Source organism: Propithecus coquereli, unplaced genomic scaffold, assembly GCF_000956105.1.
Source record: "Propithecus coquereli isolate 6110/MARCELLA unplaced genomic scaffold, Pcoq_1.0 Scaffold172, whole genome shotgun sequence".
NCBI lineage: Eukaryota > Metazoa > Chordata > Mammalia > Primates > Indriidae > Propithecus > Propithecus coquereli.
This window is the reverse complement of record NW_012141858.1, coordinates 3,067,947-3,073,453: the sequence shown is the minus strand read 5'-3', so window position 1 is coordinate 3,073,453 and position 5,507 is coordinate 3,067,947. Positions and strand designations below refer to the sequence as shown.

The following is a 5,507-nucleotide window of genomic DNA, read 5'->3' as shown; positions in this document are numbered from 1 at the left end:
GACAGAGGAGAAGTAAGTTAAAAACAAACAGGAAAAACCAGCTCTATAATTCATTTATTTAAAGTTATGCCCATTTAATTCCAAGAAGAATGTGAGGCAACTAACAATAAATTATTCTTGATAATTTTTCCCTTATGTAACAGTGGAGTATTTGAACTTGCAATTCTATTGAATCTTACATAAAATACTGACCCAGAAATCCTCAATCTGACATATTTTAAGGGAGAAATAGACATAATGTTTAAATGGAATGTTTAACAAACATATGGGTCTGTATTTTGGAGGAAGTCATTTAGAGGAAGCTTTGAATACTTTTGATAACAGAAAGTCTTCACCTGCTGCTTTATTTAAATTAAGCCTTCTAGCGAAATAAAATGCATGAGGAGATATGTCTGGGTGGCAACCAGCGAAGACCTTAGGAACTGCACATTTCAATGTAATCTTAGGATGGTGATAGCAGGATGAAAAAGAGGCCTCCCAGTGTCGGCTGAGAGCTGTGCTTGTTTGTGCTCACCATAGATAATTACGTTTCCAGATCTACCCTCATCATTGGCTCCAGCAGTAAAATCCCAGGCCTCCCACAATGCTCATGAAATTGAATTTTATGCAGTAGGTTTAAATTTGAGGAGATCTGTCTGACCCTTCCATGTTCCTTTTACACACCACCGTACCAATTCAAGTGACAATCAGAGGAGTATTCGACTAGAATTCTGAACTCCAAGGACTCCACCTCCACCAGCTCACAGGTGGATGTCTTTAGAGAGTGCACCTCATGCCCTTCTTCACAGGGTCAGTGGAGAACGCACACAAGGTGGTGTAGGGAGATCAGGGTCTTCGGTTCTCAGGCCCCCTGGAGTGGATATGGCAGACACTGTTCATTGTTTACCCAACAGTTCTTGCAAATAGAACCCCCAATATTTTTTAAGCTTTTATAGAAGGATAATACACATGTACCCAAAGCAGCAATCCTGAGTGGATAGCTCGATGAATTATTGCATACGTACACACTCGTGTCATCACCACACAGATCAAGACATAGAAAATTCCCATCACCTTGAAAGGGTTCCTCTTGCTTCTCAGTCTGTACTCGAACCCCATGGGGAGGTAATCATTATTCTAACTAACTTCTGTCATCATGGATTAGTTTTGCCCATTCTCGAACTTTGTATAAGGGAAATCATATGGTATGTATTCTTTTCTTTTTGAACCAAACAATGATTCATGTTAATAGTATATTCTTTTAAATTTGGCCTCTTCCGTTCAACTTAATATCTATGAGATTCATCCGTGTTGTTGCTTTTTCAGTAGATTGTTCTATTTAATTCCTGTATAGTATTCCATCTTGTGAATATGCCACAATTAATTTAACTGTTCTTCTGTTGATGGGCATTGGGTTGATCCACTTTGGCTAATATGAATAAAGCTGTGATGGAACTGCTCTTACCTGCCTTATCCATTTCACCTCCGGTTGAGGTCTGTCCCCAAGGTGTTAATTTCCTCTGTACTTTTGGGCTGTCCTGCACAGGGCCGAGGGAGCTCCTGTGGCTTCAGAAAAACCCAGAGCAGAATAAAGGAGAGTGACAGGGTCACTCAGTGTGGGGCACTGGCAGTGAGCTTGGGAACTGTTTGACTTCAGCTAATATCAGAGGTGGACTCAGGGGATGTGCCAAACACCACCTTTTACATCCTGTCTTTGGAGTGAGGGTTTTATCCTAGCATTATTAGACCTGTGAGTCCTCCAAAGCAGGGACACTAAAAGGATCTATTATAACCCTCTGTGACAGAACTGCTCACTGCTAACTAAAAATCTATGTTCTCTTCTTTCGGTGTATTCAGCTGGTCCATGTTTCTCAGCCTCCTTTGCAGTTCGGTGTGGCCAATGACTGAGTTCCAATCAATGCAGTATGAACAGCAGTGCTGTGCAGCGCTAGCAGGCCTGGTCCATGACAATCCTCCTATGCATACTTCTCCACGTTCTTTCCCCTTTCGCTGGCTGGGTATTAATTCCCAAGTGACCTTCGTAACCACATGCAGAAGATGGCAGAGCCTCTGCCAGCCTGGGTCTTTGAATGACTGTGTGGAACAGAGCATCCTCCCTCTCCCTCCTCCCACTTCTCCAGCCCTATGTCACCCACCTGGAACTGCCTCGTTCTGACAGCGAGAAATAAAATTCTACGGTGTTTGGGCCATAATACATTTTGGGGTTAATTTCTTACAGCAGATAGTTCACCTCAACTAACACACCTACCATAACACCTTATCAATCCCCAGGCACAGAAATTAGGCCTCAAGTATCTCTGAACTACATTATTTATGAAAGACTTGAAATTTTATTCTTTTATTTTATTTTTACAACTGGTAATCAATTTATGAAAAAGTTAACTAAAGCATCTGCAATGGTGACTTCAACCTCAACTCCTGGATCAATACTGATGGCAGTAATCTGCTTAAAATCTCAGAAGGACTATGTGAGTCGATGAGTCGCTTGTGGATTCTCATCTGGAGGTGATCCCAAGTCTTAGAACCTTCACCACGAGGAGTTTTTCTTATAGCGATTCTCAAAGTCTTGGTAGGCATCCGAACTCATCCTTTCAATTTGAGATTCTTTTCCTTTGTGCCTCTGATCAAGTCAGCACACACTTTTTCCAGGGACTTCACGTTGTGGCTGGTTAGGGTAATCCTAATTTGGCGAATCGCCACCTCTGGCTCGACGGGTGTTTTTCCAGTATCTTTAAAAGCCATGGCTGTAGCGCGGCTTCCTGACCGACTTGTTCCTTGGCAAGAGCGAACAGTGGTGAGTCAAGAGCAGAAGCCGGCACACCACGAATTCACTGCACCTGCGACCACGTCTTCCTCGAAAAGAAGAGAAATTTTAAAAAGATAATTATAAAATTAATATGTGCACATGCAACAAAATTAAACAATACTGGAAAATCTAAAATCAAAGTAGAAGTCTCCTGTCTTCCTCTCCGCCCCATTTCCAGCCCCACTTCTGTTAGGTAACCACTTTTAACTATTTCTGTCTTTATTTCCCTAATCGTTATCTCCATATAACCTCCTGTATTTCTAGTTTTATCAATGTTAAACAATATTTAGTGGGATCCAACTGTGAAAGATGAGCCATTACCAAATTTTTTTTTAACCTAGTGTCTTAATCCTTTTGGACTGCTATAACAGAATGCCACAGACTGGGTGGTTTAAACAGCAAACACTTATTTCTTATAGTTCTGGGAGCTAAGAAGTCCAAGATCAAGGTGCCAGAAGACTCATTTGGTGTCTAGTGAGGGCCAGCTTCCTGGTTCATAGATAGTCATCTTCTCTCTGTGTCCTCACATGGTAGAAATAAGGTGAGAGAGTTCTTTGCAGTTCCCTTTATAAGGGAACTAATCCCATTCATGAGGGCTTCACCCTATAATTACCTCCCAAAGGCTCCACCCACTAATACCATCACATTGAAGGTGAGGATTTCAACATATGAATTTTGGCAGAGACAAAAACAATCAGTTCATTGCACCTAGGAGAGTACAAAAGAGTGTTAGGCAGAAGAAATAATGATGGTGGTAGAAGGATATCACACTTCCTAATGCTACAAAGGAGAAATAGTGTGATGTGAACGAACAACATTTGGAATCAAATGTGTGTGGAGTTTAGCTTCTACTTATCTGTGAGGACAGGAGATTGTTGTGAGATGAAATAACGCATCTGAAGTGTTTTGCTATGGATTCACCCCTAGAAATATTTGCGGGGATGCATGATGGAACATGAGCGAGGGTAGGGAGGAAGATCTATGTTTATCAAGCACTGTGTCTCTTCTAGAAACTGTGCTTTATAAACACAATTTCATTCCTTTCTGCAATGACCCAGGGAAGCTGGATTAGGGAAGAGTTAGGGAAATTTTATCACTTGCCCAAGGTCAGAGAGTGACAAGATTCTTCACAAAGTCCATAGTCTTCACGCACCACAACACTGTATGGTGGATGCCAATTAATCTTACGTCTGCAAAAATGGGGATTAAATGCGTTAGATACTTAAGGCCAAACTATGCTGGAGGGTAACCTGTGTGCAGCAAAGTCTCTTGCACATCTACTACTCGAAAAAGATGTTAGGTTGCAATTAAGCAATTCACCCGAGCCAGCACCTCTCATTCCAGCCAATAGAGGGCAGTGAGAGACACAGAGTGCATTTGCTTTTAGCGCAAGGAAAGACTTGCTTAGAAACTATGCTAAAGTCAAATTTGAACTGTTGTTCACCATCAGCTATCAGTCACTAGAAGATGGTGGTTCTGTTGGCACAGTGTTCCTACGCAGGGAAAAACAGCTCCTTTTCTTGTTCTCTGTACAGTGTCCAAACTGATTCTTGTGCTGATTCATATTACTAAACAAATGACATCATCTAAAATCTATCACTGAGTGTTCTTCTATAGTGAAAATCTCCTCCTGATTAAATGTTCCACCACGGAATGTTTTTGGATAAAAAAAAATAGCAGGAACTCTTAACTTCTCAGTAATGGCAATTCCCATGAATATTTAAATTGTATGAATAAATCATGGAGGGAGTCTGTCTTAGACTGGATGTGCTACCACAGCTCAAAAGATAGATATCGGGTCTTCACACTTGGAAAAATCACTTTTTCTAGTGCTACTTGATCTTAGAATTTGGATATATTTTGATTTATTTCAAGTTCGGATGAGAGGGTAATGTGGAGAAGTGAGTATAAAGGGAAAGGGAAGATGGGAATATACCAGAACATCATTCTGAGCTTCTTTCTCAGAAGTGAACCTGCCAGGGTAGCAGTTGGGAACCTCATTTTAAACAGACATTAATTGCCAAAACGCTAAGACATTTGACATATAAATGCATTTAACATTTAAAATAAATAATTGATTATTAATATGCATAGGGGCCATGTTTCACCAGAAATCAACTGACAAAAGGCAGGTTACTAGGAGAAAAGGCATGCAAATTTATTAAAGTGCATGAGCAAGAACGACAGGGTGATTACCACAACCCCCAATGGGAAACAGAAGCTTATATACCATCTTGAGGTTACAGAAAGAATGGGAGCTTGGATTGTGGCCAAACAGGTTCTGGGAGGGGGAAGAGGAGGCTTGGCTAGCAAAGGTGGTCTTGTTAGGTAGATGAACCTCACAGGTGGCAGCCCTCAAAGAGAAGAGAAGGTAAAGGTTTCTTTCAGACCTTTCAGGGTGTCAGATTCTCAGTTAATCTTTCCTAGGTGTGGACAAGGGAAGGCCCTTAGAAAAAGCTTGGCTGCATCAATGCAGATTTTCTCAACAGAGGCAAATCTTCCTCACAAAAGACAGCTTTTTAGCTGTTCTTGTATTTCCAGCCCTCTGAATAGTCATCTTAAAATATGTCAAGGAAATATATTTTGGGCTGAAATATTTTGGTTTCTTGCATATGCTTTTATCATTAAATAATAATAAGAGAAATAGTATTTATCAGAAATTTTCTTACATAATTCTAATCACTTTCTCTGTATGTATTGC

The 5,507-nt window shown here is 40.7% G+C and overlaps 1 pseudogene; it reads right to left on the bottom strand.

Moving 5' to 3' along the window:
- Positions 1 to 2,362: 2,362 nt before the first annotated feature.
- Positions 2,363 to 2,742, bottom strand: LOC105808377 (annotated as a pseudogene).
- Positions 2,743 to 5,507: the final 2,765 nt, after the last annotated feature.